General features: G+C 35.8%; 1 protein-coding gene across 1 annotated transcript in view; it reads right to left on the bottom strand.

Moving 5' to 3' along the window:
- The window catches only part of CDH8 (cadherin 8), a 389,193-nt gene extending 369,593 nt beyond the window's left edge, over window positions 1-19,600 (bottom strand). Inside the window, exon 1 of the mRNA XM_049806245.1 lies at window positions 19,536-19,600. The gene's annotated coding sequence lies outside the window, so the exon portion shown is untranslated. The remainder of the gene's footprint in view (window positions 1-19,535) is intronic.
- Window positions 19,601-20,071: the final 471 nt, after the last annotated feature.

Genomic DNA, 20,071 nt, shown 5'->3' with positions numbered 1-20,071 from the left:
AACTGACAAGGCACAAGATCAGTGAGTGACAGAAGACAACTCTACAGCAAGCCAGACATATCCAGATCTTGACAAGACAGACAGGGAGAGCAGCATTACAGGTCATGCACACAGCTAAAGGCAACTGCAAATGAAGCTTTCAAAACAAAAGCTTCCAGGCACTGCATGAGACTAGAGGGAAGCCATGAACTCAGAACTGCTCTGTGAAAACTTGCAATCTAAATGAATTTTAGGAAAAGTGTGCCAGACTGTTTACCCTCCCCCATGTACTGCTGCTACTGGAAGCTGTAAGACAATACAAATGCAATTTGCACTTTAACCAGATGTTTCAACCCGAGGCAATGTGAAATTATTTCCTGTTCCTGAGCACTACTTTAATGGATTCTCAACATTGTTAATGCTTTTTCTGGAGTGCTACAAGTAGACATATTTGGCTGAAGAAAAGCATGCGTCTTCTACAGCAGTTTTGAAGTATCTCCTTGTACTGAAGTGAGGTAAATTCATCTCCAAGTGTTTCAGACATCACAAATCTAGAAAATAAGAGATATAATTGCATCGTAGAAATAAGACGTGCTTCCTGGAAATCTCAATTGCCTTTGAGTAGTACTGATACAGTTTTCCTCCATTTCATCACTGTTTTTTTGTGTTGACAGCTGAAATATGCAAGTATGCCACTTCCCATGAACTACCCCGTTTGCTTTTCAGGTTCAGCCATGAGGTCTCATGGCCAGGCTCCCTGAATTGCCTGACACTGCCAGTTGTTTTTCTGACATATGGCAGTTAGACAGCTGTGTATGAGTCAGTAAGCTCTGATGCCCCTCGACACAGAGTCTATACTGTCAGGCTGTTACACATTTTTGCTGACTTGAAACATCTGGAGCTCCTCAATTCTGTCACAACGATGCTATGAGACCACAGACTTCTTCAGAGGCTACAGCTAGAATCTGAACCACAGCTAGAGCTTCAGTGAATGTTCTATTGAAAGTGATCGTTTCCACAGATCATTTTTAACTGATCAGTATTTCCTAACAGAAAACCCTTTCACAAGAAAATATCTTATGAACACTGGCTACAGAATCTATAACAACAACCACACCACCAAAAAAACCCACACACAACAAAAGAGCCCAAACATGCTCTGGGTAATCCAGACTGATGGCTTCTGATTAACACCAGCATCTTATATGAAGTCCTGTGAAAAATCACTGTCCTTGTGACATGTCACTAAACTACTGACTCATAAAGAATATCCTCTCAATTTTTCCACCTGATCTGTATTTAAAAATCCGCTCTTGTGAGGGAGGTTTAGCCCCACCCCCTGAAGTCCATTCTTCCCCCCCTGCCAGCTTCCTCTGTAAAGTAGTTTCTGTGCCCTTATTTTAACCTATCCATAATTGTTATGAAAAGCCAGGCTGAACATGCAAGTATTTACATCTGTTTAAATAAACCAATAAGCAATGTAAAAAAACCCCAAACAACTAAATTCAAAAGTATGCTTGGAGTGTGCATGGCAGCAGCTGGCGATGTCTGCAAAACATTAATACATTCATTTTTAATTCTCCAAATAAGCATTGCAGACTTGCATTTACAATATTATCTTTACAACTAATTTTAAACTTTTGTTCTAATGCTTTATGGAGACTCACAAAACTTTTTCCTCTAACAGTTTTAAATGTGGGGTTTCATTCCTTTCTTCCTACTCTTTTTTTGGTTACAAACGCCATGACACACAATGATCCTGCACAGAACACTTCTCACGTATATCATGAAACATGCAACAATGCAGATTGCCAGTTCCACTGCAGTCAAGAAGTCGCATGAGTACACCAAAGGAATTTCTATGTGCTACCTCCAGTATTTTACTATGTGATTGAAGTGTTACCCAACTCTGGAATACTGAGAGTCTTCAGAGGTCATGTCAATCATGAAAGAATGAGCATCATTTTTCTGTATACTTTAGGACTAAAACACAAAAAGCATGAAATCATTCTGCAGAAACAAATTAGCAAGGACCATTACTCTGTATTTATTCATTTATTTACCATCAGCATTCTGTATTCCACTCTTTTGCTAACTGCAACAGTCATAATTTGTTTCCTATATCCCTCCCACTGTTAAGTTACTCAGATCCTCCCTCACATTTCTAGCAATTACAAAGAAACATATGCACTTCTGCTATTATCAACACTAAAAATACATTCACTGTTCTTCTACTGGATTTAACTGCTTGTTGCGTTCTAGCAACTTAAGCCTTATTGCACATATGATAGTGCAGTTACATTATATTACATCAGTACTCTACCAGCTTGAACTAGTTCCTTACCCGAATCTACAGTATTTGGCAAAGAACTATTTGTCAATGAGTTAGAATTTGTATCACTAATCTTCTGTAAGGAAATAGCATCCTGAATTTGTATAGAATTTTTTTCTGATGCGGGGCTTTTCCTCCTAACACAAATATTTCAGACTTCACATGGATAACTAAAGGGGAAATACCAGACTTGCATCATTCTACAGTCCAAGTTATTCAGCTCAGCCTAATAATCTCAAACAGGTCATTTCCACAGTAAACATCTTGAATTTCTCAGTGGAACCCTTGTAAAAAATTAGAAGATGGCAGTGTTTTTGTTTTGTTTTAAGCACAGAAGACTTGTTCTGGGGAAAGGGTCTTGACATTTGAAATGAGTTGTGGGACTTGGAGAGTGAGCTGAGCTTGGCAGAGTGATAAGCTGACTGACTGGCAATAACAGATCAAAAAGTGTAGGAAAAATATTATTTGAATCAGACTTGAAAAGCATTTTAAGGCAGCCGTGAAGCATGTATGTTAAATCAGAGATGTGAGAGAAACAGCATGGCTCTTCCCTAGAGGACATGGTGTTTCAAGCTCTTCTGTGCCCATTCTGAAAGACAGCTATAGGCGAGAGGGAAACATGTCATATAGGCTTGGCCAAAAGAAGGCCTCCATATATCGGAAGGCCTGTTAAACTCAGATAAAAATCTTATTTTTTTCATGTTTCTCACCACAAAGCAGAGGTTTAGTTTTGGATGGCTCTCATGACATCAGCATTAGAGGTGACACAGTTGAAGTCTCCTAAAAACTGTAATGAAAAAATCCTGAAGTGGTATCTATAAGCATAATTTGAAGAATTTCCTTAATGATTCCTTCTCTCAAGGTATCTGCTAATAAAGGTGAAGGAAAATTAGTGTGCGAACTGACAAGAAATTTGTCAGTATTTTCACATATTTAAAAAAACACTGCACTATAACTAACCATCAAGACTATTCAACTGCTTAGCATTTTTTAAGGTGTCAGCTTTTATTCACACCAGTTGTTAAAGACAATATTTTTTAGCGTATTACCTGAATTTCCAGACAGCATTAAAAACACCTCTCTCATCTCAAGTCAGATGCTGAGTCACCATAAACTGGTCCAAATCAACTGTTCTACCACAACCATGTCAGCTGCAACAGATAGAAAAATAAACAAACTGTTTGCCCCCAGGTCCCCCGTCTGAAAGGAAGCAATTTCAGGGAAAATATGGAAGTTGAAAAATCCTATATAAATTTTAATGAAGACAGTTAAACTTCTTTTCACATCTGTGAAATAAGTTTAACAAATGACTCCATTCATTTACATGATGAATGACTACTCATATGCAGGCTCTTCATTATATCTAGCAAGAAAGAAAATAGCTTTTACATGCTTCTGTAGTTGGCATTGTTTTTCCTTTCCCTTTTATTCTGATGTTTAGTATTTGTATTTTCAGTGGGAAAATATGACAGCTATTGTACTCAAAAAAAGGTGATAATTAGTCTTATATGACTGTTTTTATGTTGTCATGGGTCTTCTAAACTCTTCTTCACACAACTACCTAATCCACCGCTGTATGGCCTCCTTAAAAAATGAAACTTTTTTCATTTAAGTACAGGGGTAAAAGGATTTTTCCAGTTTTTAAAGATTCATACATTTTAGAAAGACTGTGATAAGGTCAGACTGGACAGATTTAGTTCTTACTTTCTCATGGACCATAAGTAAGAAACCTGGATGTAGATAAGCATCGTTAATCTAAAATATAAACCTAAACTTCCAAACACTTACCTTGACTTAAGCTTAATAATATTTTAAAGATTATATAAGCAAAGGAAAAATGTTCCAAAACTGCTGGAAAATTGGACACAGCTATTTATCGATTACCTAACAACCAGCAAAGTGAAAATTCACCAATTATTTCTTTCTAACTTCCTCATTCAGAAATAGCTGGTGATACTTGATGCATAAGATACAGTTTTACATCAGCTGAGGATGTCATACAAAGCAGTCCAATAAAACACTTTAAGGGCTAGATTAATAAGGGTGCATGTGCAAAATTCAAAGCCTCAAATCTCTGGCTAGATTTAAGTACAACTGAATTCCATATGTAACTACAACTTTTAAAGAAAAGGTTCCCAGACATATACATTTATCTCAATGAAATTTCATTTAAAAAAAAGGATCACTGTCAATGGCACATACACCCAGGAACATATACAAAAGCAAGAGAGAGCAACAAGCCAACACACACCCGTGCTGGGGCACACTAAGGCAGGCCTCAGAGGAACACATCCAAGCTCCAATGCTCAGAGGTCACCAGTAAAGATTTATCAACTAGGTGCCCTTCACTTCTCTCAGAGCTTCAGAGCTTACTTGATTTAAGTAAGGTGCCTCCACCCTATGGTCCCCCGAATGCAGCACTAACTTGTGACAGTTAGGTACAATTTCCTTCTCATCCTGACTTGGAACTAGTTCAGTCTAGGTCCCGCTTCTTAATAGTGCCATAGCAATTAGCCTGTTGAACATTGAGGTGAATTGCTGGAATAGAATTTATACTGCTGTCTACCATACAGTAGCTGAGTGCTGATACTAACCACTCTACAAGACTCATTCACCATTTGCTTAAGATATGATGATACAATGCTGTTTGCAAGAAACATATCATTCAACGACTAGCTCTGCCTATAAAAGTATGCAAACAGAAAAGAATTTTTAATTCTCTGTATTATTTATTTTTAAAGCATGCAAGTTTTATCAATGGTTTTATACAGAACTGCCTTTAACTATCATATAGCTAGGCTTGCATATGCTACACTAATGTTACTTCACTTTTAAAAACTGTCTAATGTCATCATAAGTTACACTAAATCTGCTGTTACTAGCCAAACCTCCCCCTTTCTCTCCCTCCTTCTTCTTCCCCTCTATCCCTCCCTGCTCTTACTTCCTTCCCCCCCCCCCCCCAACTCAAGTCTACTCTCATACTCACTAAAATAAAAGTAGTTCTGGCTGCTAGTTTCTGTTTCAAAAGCTACTTTTTAAAGCGTTACAGAATCAAAACATAGAACATAGACACAATCCTTCAAATACTGCCATGACTTCAGTGCATTTGCATGCTCTAGTAGAAGTCCCAACAAGGTGGCTTCAGTGTATAGACCAATAAATCTGTACAATCCCAGTTCATAGTCTCAGGAGAAGGGCTTTTGCCTAGATGGTTTGGACAACCTCCTGAAAGGACTGCTGATGTTGAGTATCCTGTACCCAAATAATAAAACAAAACATACATTTCCAACTTCTTTGATGATCATTCTACCTATTGAGCTATAGGTTTACCTAACCAGAGAACTTGTTAAGAGGTGGGTGCTACTACCAATTCCTCCATGAACCATTAATAGAAAGAACCCATAACTAAATCTTAAGAAGCCTAATCAACAGGGCTTTGCCAGAGAATATCTACTGAACTGGACTGTACCAAGAGGTTAAATGGAATAATTAATAGATTCTAGAACTTGGATTAAATTTTGCAAGATGGCTACTGAACTGCTCAAAGTCTGATGCGCTTAGGGCATGCACAAACTGAGAAATCTACATATCAAGAGAGCTTTAAACACTAGACAGTAGCCGATACTGGTATTTCTACACAAATTTCTGAGATCCTTCAGTGAATATGGTCCACAGACACTGAAGTTCTGCTCCTGCCTCACTTTAGATGGCTTACACCTTTTTGGCACCTGGGCCTTGGGTTTAAAAGAGGTGAAGGAGCGCTTAGGTACCTTTTCAAATTCAACACTTAAAAAAAAAAGAATGATGACTTTATGGTGTCATCCTAAGGATATTTAGTAAATAATATTATTCACTACAAAGAACACAGAAACCTCTTCTTGAATACGCTGCTTCTGCATGACAGGCCAAGCAATCCTAATAGTATGTGGTGTGGTTAGCTTTCAAGTTTTCTCTCTTTCCTTTAAAACACCTTAATATTGTCCAAATCATGTAAGTCAATTGGACATCTTACTGTAAATTAAAGCATGGTTACAAAATGAGAACTCACTTAATATTTCTTTAATGATTGCTACTGAATGGAGTTTTCTGCATCATGACCAGGTTGAAATCAGTATTTAAATTAATTATGACAGCCATATAAATTAGACATAAGAGATTTCTAAAGCTAATTAGAGTCTGAGAGTTTTAATTTGATGTCTGTCTTGGTGTAATATCTGCTTTATGGATTAAATTAATAAAATTAAGACTGCATCATTATAAATTTCCAGTTTTATAGTTCCGTAAGTTTTACAATTACATGCCATATTTGAATGATAATTGAATGAAACAAAATCATTATGTTCATGTCTGCTTTCCTACAGACTTTAAAATAATATTCCCTATTTTCTTCCATTCATAAAAGTCATAGCTGCTATAGTGATCTCAACCTGAAGAGCACTGTACATCAAGGAATTAGTAATCCACATATCTGAGTAAGAGCATGCCCATGCTGCATGCAGAGCATGGTCTTAAGGCCTGTGCTGCACTGTGCATATCCCCTGACTGCAACATAAACTTGGTGGGCTGATCGTAACACAGGAGCCTCCATATGCAGCTCCCACTTGTTACCAGCAATAACACAACTTGTGTCTTTTGCCTTTATCTAAGCAACAAGTTCTCATGTGGTCATCATTTTTATTTGAAAGAACAAATAATGAACAGAGTTCTTCTCTTTCAACAAAATCCTATAAAAACTCTGAAGACTAAGAAGTGGGTCCTCTTCACGGACAGAATCTGCAGAGAATGCCGTGCCCTGACCAAAGTCTTGTTCAATGCTGCACAAATCAGGGTTCCCAGTACCTGAAAGGATATAAGATAATCTATACTATCATCTCTTTCTTTACAGTTTTAGCTTCAATAAATAGCATTTTAAATATTATGTTCCAGTTCAAGTGCCTCTCTTACTGAGATCATAATGAACCAGAACCTTCTGGTATGAAATATGAGTTATATTTAGCAGATCAATATGCCTAATAGTGATTTGGAACCAGGATTTATGTTAAGGACAGCTTGGAATAACAGAAAATACATAAGAATTATAATTAAGCAAAAAGCAGCTTAGGGTCAATTCCAGAGCATGCAGCATTAAGTACAGTGGACTAAGGAAGTTCCCCTTTGCCCCTTAGTTGATTGAGTTCTGTATGCAAACTGTACCTGCCACAAGATACAATTTAACAAACTATACATTATGTTCAATTTGATGTACTTGCAAGATGATCAGACATCAAAAAACTGACATATCGAGCGTAACATAGTTTCTGATATACACAAGTTGAGATTGTCTTCTACTATCAGCTGCACTGTTCAGCGCACATATATCACAGCACAGTGTTTTGAAGTAAAACTTTAGGATATTCTGTCAAAAACATACCTGAAGTGAAGAAAACACTTATTTAACTTTTAAATGGGGACATAACATCCTATGACAGAGGATCACAGTCTTGGCTTGAAGATTTGCTTTTGACATTTGTGTTTTCACAGGCAATTAAAATTTAATTTGGCCTACGATGAAAAGCAAATCCTTTTATCCCATAGTTGCAGTCACAAGAGGAACATACTGCATTAGAAAGCAGCACTGTAGCTTAAGGTTTCATATTTGACATTTTTGACATCGTAAAAAAATTGAATTGATAGGAAAGTTTATGCACGCTCAACTCATCCTTAAACTTTCCTATCTATTAACTAAATGTGATGTCACTAGTGTTTCAATATATGAACTATCAATTCAGATTTTAAGCAGAATGTTTAAAGTGAATGCTACCTTTCCATCTGAAATTCTTCGGCACCTTATCATGCCAACTAGAAGCAAAAAAAAATAATCCTGGAGGCATTGGATGAATGATAAATGCAGAAGACAATTTAATTTATGTAATAAAAAATTCTCTATATCCCAATCAAGTGTTAGGATATGATTAATTAGCTACTAGTCGGAAGTGAATCTACTGACATTTTATGAAAACCTGCACACCACCTTTCCAATTCATACTGAACAACTATTAAAGGACAAAAACTTTCCGTTTCCAAAAAAAATCCATCTCTGCATCAGCATTTTCATTTTGACAATTAAACTGAAAATAGAAAGTGCACATGTAGGGGTAGTCAGTTACATAGCATCTGGTTTTCTACAAGTGAAAGTAGAGGCATTTAGATATGGTCATCTGTCCAACTTTGTTTCAATGATCTAGGACATCAAAATGATGGATGAAATTGTATGCAAGCATCAAAGGGAGCTATTTAGTGATGTCAACAGGCTCTCGTTCTGAAAGACACTAAACAGTAACACCCACTGACAGAAGATCTCGGTAGTTAGTATTCATTATCCTTGGACAACATTCTTCCATATTGGGCATGTTTCATTAATCTCCTTTTTCTCCAAGTAAGAACTTAAAAACCCACAAGAATAACATGAGGGAGTTGAGTCCTTTTTGCTATGAACTGAAATTGCATCAGAAATATTCTAGAAATCAGCATTTCTGCTGATTCATGAGAAGAACAGCCAATCTCATCTCAATGAAACTATCCATCTTTACGATTTTGCAGCACACTCTCACACAGACAAGCTGCAAATTGGACACATGCAAACATCAGGCAACAACAGCAATCTTCTTGACATTAGAGGAAATGAATGGTGCACCTCAGGTGGTCCAGAGAACAATATATATGAATGGGTACTAAAATCTACCATTCTAAGTATTATGTATTTGTTACTTAAAAATACTATTAGTATTTACTTTATGCTATAAGCCATTCCTTGTTTCAGTAAGTGACATCATCTTCTTTCTGGTCTTTATATTTTTAACCATCACTTACAAAAATCCTGGAGATTTCAAGCACATACTCGAAGCACAATCAACTATGGACTGAACTATCCTCATTTTCAAATCCCAGCTAAAACCTGTCATGACTTCGTATTCTCAGTGTGCTCCTGAAACCAGTCGCAATAAGTAACTCTCTCCTATTGTTTTTTTGCGGGCAGAATTGTCCAATAACTGAGTCGATCTGCTGCAACTTCACTACAATTCAAAGCCTGATTCCCCCCTTCAGGGTACAGACATGTCTGGCACAAAGAAGGTAATATATTTCAGTTGCCCCATTAGTGAGATTTCTGTGAAAACCCTAGAAAATTTATTGCCCAGAGTAAGCATTGGAGTTGAGAACCAAGTATGCTTAGCTTTCCAAAGACATCTTTTCATGGGCTTTGGAATTTGTTTGCTTTTCCTTATAAGTGAATCTGAATTAGGTCTGATTCTCTTGGCTTCTTCCAAATGTCAACTCAGCATACAGGTGGTCTTTCAACTACTTTGGATGGCCATTTCTTGAACAGTACATCTTATTTTCAGTGGAGCTGCAAATCATGTATGCAGTTCAGAGGATCTGTGCAGTTTATGGCCACTGCATTCAAGATTAATTAGAAATGTTAGTAAGTTTAATCACTAGGAACTCATTTGGTACTGATGTGGATGTCACCTGTAATTCCATATACACCCCATTGTAATTTAGCATTAACTAATGCCTGTTTATACAATGGCATTACCATAAATCTCAACAAGACTGATGTATTCTGGATAAACGCATATTTATGACAACAGATCCAAAAACATAATCACTGCATCATTTTAAAAATATAACAAAATGATATTTTGCTTACTGTACCAAATGAAAATTACATAAAGTGAAAATTGGCAAAGAATTTGTTGAGCTCTGAAAATTATATAAAACATTAAGAATACAGATTACTATTCTTTTACATGGATGACAGGAAAGTCATATCTGTTCTTATCACTCTGCTGCAATAGGCAAAGCAGCTAAATTTTCAATAATAATCATAGAGTAACAGCCATATTCATGTAAAATAAAAGTATTTTTCCTCATGTAAAATGCTATTAGCCATATTTGAAGGCATTATGTTAGATATCATTTTTCCATTTCACTAAATGACAGCCATTAAACGCAATGGCAACTGCATGACAGGGATATTTTTATTACTTCAAAAGGAAGAAAAGGATTAAAATGAGTTTATTCAGAAGTGTGATTTGTCAATTTTTTCTTATCAAGGACTGTGTGGGACAGCTTTAAACCTAAACACTGTGATCTGACCTCCTATTTGAATAAGTTAATGTGATCCAGTGTTCTTAGAAAAGTAGTGAAACCTATCTTTTATATGCAGAAGTCCCAGGAGGAATTTATGCTTTTATACGGTCAGCTGCAAGGTGCCATTTCCTTTTCATCATTCCTGCTTTTATCATATTGTCGTTCTTGACAGCTTAGAGGTTCTTTTTAGAATCTAGTATATGAGCAACTATATAGAGACATTTTTTGTACGAAGGATTTCTTTCCAGCCTCCTAGGTTTTACAGTCAAATAGAATTCTGCTGCCAGAAATCCCTCTCTTATATTCAAGAGGGACTAATCACCATATTTGATAGAGCAAGCATCTTACCTAAACATCAAATAGAACTATAAATGACTACTTTGGAGCATTAAAGAAGGATTTTACACACATCAGGTTCTTGCATTATATATCCTAGGAACTGTAGTGAAAATTATTTCATATATGTACATACACAGAGAGAGGTAATATCTAGCTGGACAAAATACTAATCATTAGGGATTTACTTGGAAGGATTATCCTCCTCCCAGCAGCTGTTTTTCACAGGAGATCCTACACAGTTCATAGCTTTTTTTGTTTTGATTTGGTTTTTTTTAACCTGTTCTCCGTACATATTCTCCCAATTGCTTACGCTAATTTACATTTAAAAGCATTTATATAAAAAAGTTGTAATTTAAAGCCTATTACCTATAAACATAAAAAGTATACATTTATTTATTACCTTTTGTATACCACTATTTTAAAGCTCTTGCATCTCTTGGCTAACTTACCGGATAAGCCTATTCTTTTCAGAAAATTATCAAGACAGGAACTAAAGTTATGCAGGCCAACATTCTCAGCTAACCTGGATCAATTCTGTTGACTTCAACAAAACAAAGACAATTTCTGTTAGCTGCAAATGTCATTCAGCTGAAAGCGAGCAGAATCGAATAGTTACAAAGACTAATACTGGAATTTGGCCATAAAGAGCAATCTGTGACAGAAACCTTGAAAACGTAGTCTCTCAAACCAAACTATTCACAATTATGTGTAAAACTTTTTTTTTATTAATGTAATAGTTTTACACCACATAATGTAAAGTGTTCCATTTTTCAGTCTGTAGGCCAGGTAGGTATTTTGGTATAGAACCATGTGGGTAAAAAGAGTTATTCCTATGACCTCAATTAATGAAAAGACTAGTGTGGAATAACAGCAGAAATACACATGAACCATATCTTTACTGATTTCTTTTGCTGTTAAGTTTCTATTACATAATCCAGAATTATTATGATATCAAAACAGACTTTTCTTGAACATCTTTGCTACTCAGGACCACAGATGAATATTTTATGCTCAAGTTCTACCGAAATGTATAGCCTATTTCTAACTCTGGGACAGACACTTGGTAGCCAAAAACAGTTCCACTGAATCCAGTTCAGCTATTCTGATTTGAACCAGAGAAGAGATGTATAATTCTTAAATTCTCCTATTAAAAAATAAAAAAGGGCATAGAAATGATAAGAACACAAGTTCATTGTTATTACACAAGAATGATTACATTATTATTACAAGAACACAGGATACATTTTTATTACACATCATAACCAATTCCTTTTCCGTTCCAGAGTTTGCCTTGGTCCCATGTGGAAAGTGACATTTCAAAAGATAAATCAACCATACTATACCATCCAGAGGGAAGCACTTCTAGGCATTCCAGCTAGTACATTACAATCAAATTTCTGTGCCTCTCCATAGGTTTACTATGAAAACCAGACATGAAGGGGTCACCTAGTAAAGACTACCTTTGTCTATGGGTTGTCAGAGAAAAGCTTTTAAGTACACTTTGCTTTACAATTTGTTTCAATTCTTGACAAAGTGGAAACACCGGTTTACAAAAAAAAAAAAACCCAAAGCTGTTAACTTGATGAAGTACTCCCCACTAGTTTATACCAGCTGATTTCTTCTGCATTTTATAATTTGGATTTGAACATGTATGCTCTGTAACCCTCATGTCCACAACTCAACAACCCATCTCAGGTTTTACGCATGCAGCAAGATACAAACAATGTAATGTCACTGTTCAAGATAACGAACAATATGATCTGAGCACATTAATTCTTTGTTAACCAAATGTAAACCAGAGATTAGTGGAGACACCCAATTAAATATTCTTCTTGAACAAAATAAAAAAAGACAAAAACCTTCAGAAAAGCAGTCAGCTGACGAGAGAGGCAGAAACTAATCACTACAACAGCTAGAGGACATTTCACAAATACAACTTTTTTTAAACAGTGTGTATATCAAGCAGAAAGAAACTTACCACCCACTTTTTCTTTCTAGTGTACACCTTTTCTTGTCCTTTATTCTGCACTTGAACAAGCAAATTTTCTTGATCAGATAGAGGAAAAGGACTGCCAACTCTCAAAGCTTCTAATGGATTTGTAGGCTTGCATTCTCCACTACTGAAGTAATGTGTGTGCACCTACGTATCTACAGGGGCATGATACAGTTGTCACTTAGGATTCCTTTCATAAATCATGTTGTCAACAAAAAATCAAGTAATATTTTATAGATTCCTACACCACACATAGCATCAATGGGATATTATAATTATTTTTGTGTAATGTAGTATTACCATCATCAATATATCACAACTTAAACTACAAATTACAGTTTTCCTGTACTAGAAAACTGCAGCAGCTTACACCAAAGTTTCCATCATTGAAAATTACTTCACCATTACTGAATTTTTTGTACAATGCAGAAAGTCTGTTATTAGAGCATACCGATTACTGTATGGACATAACACAGTGGTTTTGCACAGATCACCATCTTAGGTGTCAAAAAGCTATGCCAATAATAAGCAATATAATTGAGGTAATTAATATGCTAAGTACTTAATGACCTTATGGTATAGGAAACGCACAAAGGTAAGTTCTGTAAATACACTTCAGTATTAATAAAGTTGAAAGTAAAAGCTGACAAGCGACTTAACAACAGAACAATGTTGACAGTGACCTTTATATCCATAAGATAATTTGCAAAACAAATCATCCTTTTTTCACAAGAGTAGCCTTAATTATTATAATACATCCATTTATTTCATGAGGACACCTATTTTACAAGTAAATGTGTATTTTATTCAGAATTCCTTTATCAAAGATTCATTTATCAGTATGCAGATATTCTAGCCAAAGCTAAACAATCTCACTGAACAGTATTTACATCAATTGTTTCACAATTGTACTTACCGACAATATTTAAAACTTATAAAAAGCTTAATTTTAATCAAAGAAAACAGCATCAAAGTCAGACCTATCAGGTTTGATAGCTCTACAGTATAAGTGTGTAAGATAAATTACTTACTCATTGACTAAATCATTTCTAATCATAATTTGTGTATGTGTTTGGACTTTGCAATTTAGAATGACAGCAGTACAGCCTGTCCAGAACTAATTGCTATAAATATGCCAGATGTTGTAAAAATCTGGACATATTCATTGTAAGGGAAAATGAAGCAAATACTATAAAAATGCAGAAATGCACAATTTAATGGTGTAATTTATATTACTGGCATTATAGGTCAAAGAAATACAGCAAAAATACAGAGCATTTATTAATATTGCAAAAGGTTATTTCTCTTCACAATTTTTTTTAATGTCTCGACTCTTAACAGAGCTAGGCTTGGCTATAAATTAGAAGGCTTGCTCAAAGGGCACTAGCCCACAAAAAAAATAAAAACTGCGTGCATGTGTGCACATTTGCACTAGTAAGGTTGTCCTATTTTTACTTCTTATTATAGCTAAGAGCACATCTATTAAAGAAAAAAAAATAATTAACACTCTGCAGTCCTTAAGATATCCTGTATCACCCATATTCAAGTCAGAAATAAAATCTGAATAAACTCAACTGAATTCAAGCACTGACCTCAAGTAATTACTACACACACTGGAGTTGGATTTTGAACTAAATTCTGTTTCCCCTATAAGCTTTGCCACATAAGAGAACCCCAAGAACACATGAAAAGCAATGGAATATACCAAATATACTGTAACTACTTAGTATTTCTAATGAAGAGGCAAGTTTTACAAGGAGTAAAATTACAAGGAGAAAATTTCAGTAATTTAGAGTAGGTTTAGTACAGAGAACATACTGTCTTGGCATGTCACTGTAAATTCTGAGATACTGAATACATGCTAACTGGCTAGTATGTTATATGCCATTACATTCTATTGTTTAAAGACAAGAAATGGAATTGCATAGGTATAAGCTTTACATCGTTAAACAGCTAGTGGAAATTCTGCTTTAGGTTAAATAATAATTAAACCCCTGAGCCAATAGAATTAGTTTTATTTCCCTTGTCTTCAGTTATCATGTGATTAATTAGCACCAACCTTACAAACTTTAAGCTCAAACATTCCTCTACTACTCTTACAGGCGTAATGCTAAGGATCAGGGCCAGAAACAATGAAATTAGTACCTACACGATATTGTTGGCTCAAGTCAGACCATACAACTACTACAGATATGCCATGGTTTATTTTAAAGAAAGGCTTCTTTTTGCTGTAGTTTTGAAATGCTTCCAAACCACAGTCTGGTGCAGCTGTTACAATATTTTTTTCAGAACACCAATACATACATTCAAAATATTTACCAACCATTATCATAGAATCTTTGCGTTAGTTGCCTTCCAGGGTCTAAACCTATACAACTGGCAAGACAAATATTCATTTAGCACTCATGGTTGCTTCTTAACCGGATACTTTAAACCCAACACATTTCTTCGCGATGTTCAGGGGGCGTTTCCCCCTTCAGATATTTTGCTGCTGATACAGAATACCAAATAACCTCCAAATGCCTCATTCAAGCCGACAGCCGATTCAGAACATAACATTAAAACTGTGGTTTTCCCATAGAGTGAATTGGTTGTGAAAACAAAACAAATAACACTTTGAAGCTAAATAGTCAGCTCATCATTAATGCAGGGACAGAATGCACAGTGTCAATATCTTTTTAAAGGTATTCCTCCAGGAAGCATAAAATACATGAAGTATTTTGAGAGCAAATCTGTCAAATATCTAGATTTCACATGACTGTAAAAAAAGCGGTCTGAACAATCTACACTGGAGACGACAAATGTGAACAACAGATCATATTTGTAACTGACATTGACCTGCATCTAAATTCAGTCACTCAAAGTGTACCAATAAAATCCTGATTTGAACATAAATACATCTAAACCCACATTATATGAAAACAAAGTTCAATAATGAAGTGCCCTTCGAAAGCTTTTAGTGTCCCTAACTTAGCTTTTGATACAAAACACGTTTTATTCTAAGAATCTAAAATCCACTTCAACTCTTTAATGGTATCTAGATATTTGGCTAAAGGACTAGTAATGGTTTCTCCAAGACGTGCAGACAACTTCCTCTTCAGTCCTGGCAGGCCCCTTCCTTTGGAGTGCCACTTGTTCATGACAGAAAACTGACCAACTCCTGCTGCTTCAGCAGGAGCAACCCAAGGGCAAAGAGTCTCAGGCAGTTAACTCAAAGATCATAAACACTGAATTTAAATGGTTATTTTATCTAGGTCTATTATTTTGAATTCTCTTCATAACTTTACTAGACTACAATAGGCAAGCTTAATGTGATAATTAACTTACATAAGATACCAAATCACAGACTGTTTTCCTGATAACAATGGATGATTCCTAAAATAATTCTTTCTATTCATAAATGCATTTCAAATAAGTCTTCTTTAACTTTAAGAAAAATATAGCTAAGAGGGAACCACACTGTAGAGAATCTTGCTGAAGAAACACTGTTTTGAAACTGGTACAGATTCTACTGTTGTTGTTATTTGGAAGTTAGTATTGCACTGTTTATTATCAGTATTGGTGAACTCTCTCAATCCACCAGTATATTAGGTGCTTCTAATAAAGGGAAGGGGATAAAAAGCTGACATCTGCATTGTTTGGAGCAGAAAAATAAGATATTACATTAATAACTAAGTTACAAATAAAACACTACATATGAATCATGTATTTGCTTTTTTTTTTTTCTTTCACTTTCTGATCAAGTCCTCCAGTATTTTCCTCACTGTTACTTTATGAAACAATTACAGTCTTTAGCTTTTCATCCTTCATAACTCTGCCTAAAATGCAGAAATTATGATATCAACACTAATTAAACAGAGAGAATCAGTTTCTTGAATTGCAAAAGTATACATATTACAACTGGTATTATCTGAAGGACAAGTGTACTGTAAAGCACCATTGAAACAAGTGATTTTTAGTGCTGTGTTTCCTATTACCTGTGTTTAAGTTCTAAGCAAGGAAGAAATTCTACATACTTTCACGAAACACCTGGTAACTTATCCAAACTCTTGTCTGACAGGAATGGTATATAAACATCAAACTGAAGACATTCTTGCTACAGAAGCTTGACAAGATCACACAATACTATCAGCGTATTGGGAAATGCAAGTGGAAAGCGGTCAGTGGTTTGTAAGAATGTTTGGGAAGATGGCATTATGGAAAAAGGAGATGAAGTAGTTGGGTATCTTCTGGGACCATCATCAATCATATGCTAGCTTTCCCTTAAAATCAAAAACATAACAGCTATCCTACTGGGTCTCAAATGAAGTGAAATGAGGAGAAAAGTATGGGGAAAGCCATACTTGAGGACGAGGAAAAATGAAGATTGAGAACCTGGGAAGTCTCCCTTGTCTCAAGAGAAAACATTCACAAGCACATGTTGTCATGAGAAGGACTTACTCTGCTAGGGATTCACAAGATGGTGCTAAGAAAAAGAAAATGTTTCTTCCATAAAGGGACAGGACACACAGTATAACAGATCTCAGATCTAAAGTTTTTAAAGGATTCTTATGTTCAATTACTTTTCAGTGTGGAAAACATAAGTTTATAATTATTTTTTTTTTAATATTTCATCCTAAAAGTGACTTCACTCAGGCATCAATTCACTGATTCAATGATTGATTACAGGAATCAACCTCTTCACAACATGTATATGCAAAAATATTATAGAGAAATTAGTTAGGCATTTTAAAACTTATTACTAATTTTTCTTTTCAGCTGAAGCATAACATTAATAAGACTGCAGTCAAAGGCTAAGAACATATGTTATTTGATGTCTTAGATGAATCATGCTATGCAATAGATGTTCTGAAGTCTCATTTTTAAGAGGATCATCAGTGTGAAAGCTCTTAATACACTGCTTTACTCTGTCAAGATTTCTAATACCTCCAGCTAGACTGCCTGATACGCCTCAAGGTAGATCTTCCTTGTTCACACAATCAAACACATACAGCATCATAATGAGCGCATGAAAGACTGACATCCATAAGGTGCCCCCTGAGAAACATTTCTCTAAAGTCTGATTATTCCAGGACCCGAGCATAACAGTCACAGTTAATGATGTCAGCTGCCACAGCATGATGCCTCAGGCATTTCTCTCCAAGGTCATTCAGCAGCATTTTGTTTTTCACATCTATGTTTATTATTACGTTTAAACACAAATGCAGTTATGTCCAGTGTGTCCAGATTTCTGAGGTTGCATAATAGAAGCCACTAAACGTGAAATCACAGAATGCAGCAATCCTTACACCTACAAACACACAACACTACTGTTTCTCCCTCTAAAAATTACCATATCACTTTTAACATGATTTTATGCTTTGGTTTTACAGCACTTACGGCACAGATCACTCAAAATTGCACCTCCCTGAAATGAGTAATGCCTAACCCTAAGAATAAGGGTTTACAGATTGACAGTTAAACAGCAGGTACACATGAATGAGAAACTGTGGGAGTTCAAGGCCTATCAGCGATCCAAGGCTAACATACATAAAGACTTACTACTGCAACTATTTTTTAAAAGGGGGGAAGGAAAATGGAAGTAGAGTCACAGTGAGCGGACAATTAGGAAGAGACAGTTAAAGTAATGGCCAACTGAAATAGCTCCAGTGAGGAATGAGCAGTGGTACTTTACCAGGCCAGCACACTTAAGACAAATACATTTTAGACAATTATTTCATGTCTCATTAAGAGCAAATACAGGATTCTCTGCCCTCAAGTATTCAAGGAAAGAACTAATATTCCACAAAGCAGAGTCCTACATGTTCTTAGAAGTAGATATAAACTCAGCTAGGGGGGCAGGAAAGAAGAGGGCTTGCTTTTGTTTTGCTTTATTGTTATTTGGGTTACATTCCTGTAACATTTTCATTTAAGGTCTTCAAAGATTTATTGAGAATAACAAACATACTGGACACTTGTCTATCTAGCAAGACCTATTCTTTCAAAGATTTATGCTGGCTGTCTAGGAAGGAAGACTAGTTTGAATGTCCTCATTAACTCAAAAATATACAAACTGAGGTCTATTTCTTTTTAAAAGAACTGCAACTCATTTCTCTTTTAAGTCCTATTTCTGCATATCAAAGTGTTCCAGAGCAAAACACATCCCAGACAAATAACAACTGCAGCCAATTGCTACAATTTCAATCAGCACTAAACAAATGTTTAACAGCACATGTACTTGCTGCCCATGGGGCTTTCAGTAAATAGTAAAGTGAAATATGTCACAAGTAAACCAGCAGAAATTTCAAAATACTTCTCAGCTGTGGAAAAAAGATAAAGCATAGATAAAGTCCCACCAAAGAACTATAAGCTATTTTGTTCAAACCACAGGAAATCATCAAGATGAAGAGAAAAGCATGTAATACTCTGGATGCAGAATCTCACTAATTGGCTTATACATGTCAAGAAAAGCATGGAAAAGAAACAGCACAGAAACCACTGTTTCAGCTCCCACACGTGTTCTTAGGCTCAATGAAAGAACGAGGAAGTCTGCAGTCATGATGTTACTGTGTGCATCTGAGAAACAAATTGTGACAGACATTACTACCATGTAACAAAACCAAAAAATAGTGAAGTCAGAGGTCATGTTTGCTCTCTTGCTGGTAGCACAGAAAGGTCATTATAGAAAACAACATCAAAGTATTTGCTTTGCTAGTACTTTGACACTGTTTTCCCCAATACCATCCCTTACAAGAACAGGTCTGTTAATTTTTAGGCACTCACCGTGCTCAGTGTATGCTCACTTCCAATCTCTTTCTTCCTTTATGACACTTTTGGGAAAAGATTTCCTTTTTCACTTTTGAGGGTTCTGGATGATCGTAATCTGCTGTCATTCCTAGTTAAGTATCAGATTCCAGTGACTAAGAGTGTGTGGGTTCAGATGCACTGAGATAGAGGGTTTAATCCTCAGGAAAGGATAAACAAAAGGCTTCTGAACACTCGATTTAGAAGATGGCGAGATGAGTTTAACACTTATTTTCTTTTCCTTGTATGATTTCTACCCCTTCTCCTCTTAAAGGGCTAAGCTCTTTGCTATTTAAAACCTATTTTTCATACTTCATGTAACATAGGCCCAAGTTTCTGAGAAAACTCATAGCAGTCTCAACTGTGCAGAAGGTATGTGTGCCATGCAAAATAAAAATGGTATGGAAAGGTAAGATTGTTAAGACAGGGAAAGCTAGCAGCTTAGGGATTCAAAGGGGAAATACCAACATCAAAAGCTAGAAAACACTAAGGGGAATACATGGTGTGTGAAGAAA

This window comes from Accipiter gentilis, chromosome 7 (assembly GCF_929443795.1).
Source record: "Accipiter gentilis chromosome 7, bAccGen1.1, whole genome shotgun sequence".
In the NCBI taxonomy this organism is placed as follows: Eukaryota; Metazoa; Chordata; class Aves; order Accipitriformes; family Accipitridae; genus Astur; species Astur gentilis.
The sequence above is the reverse complement of the archived record's forward strand: the minus strand, read 5'-3'. Positions and strand labels throughout refer to the sequence as shown.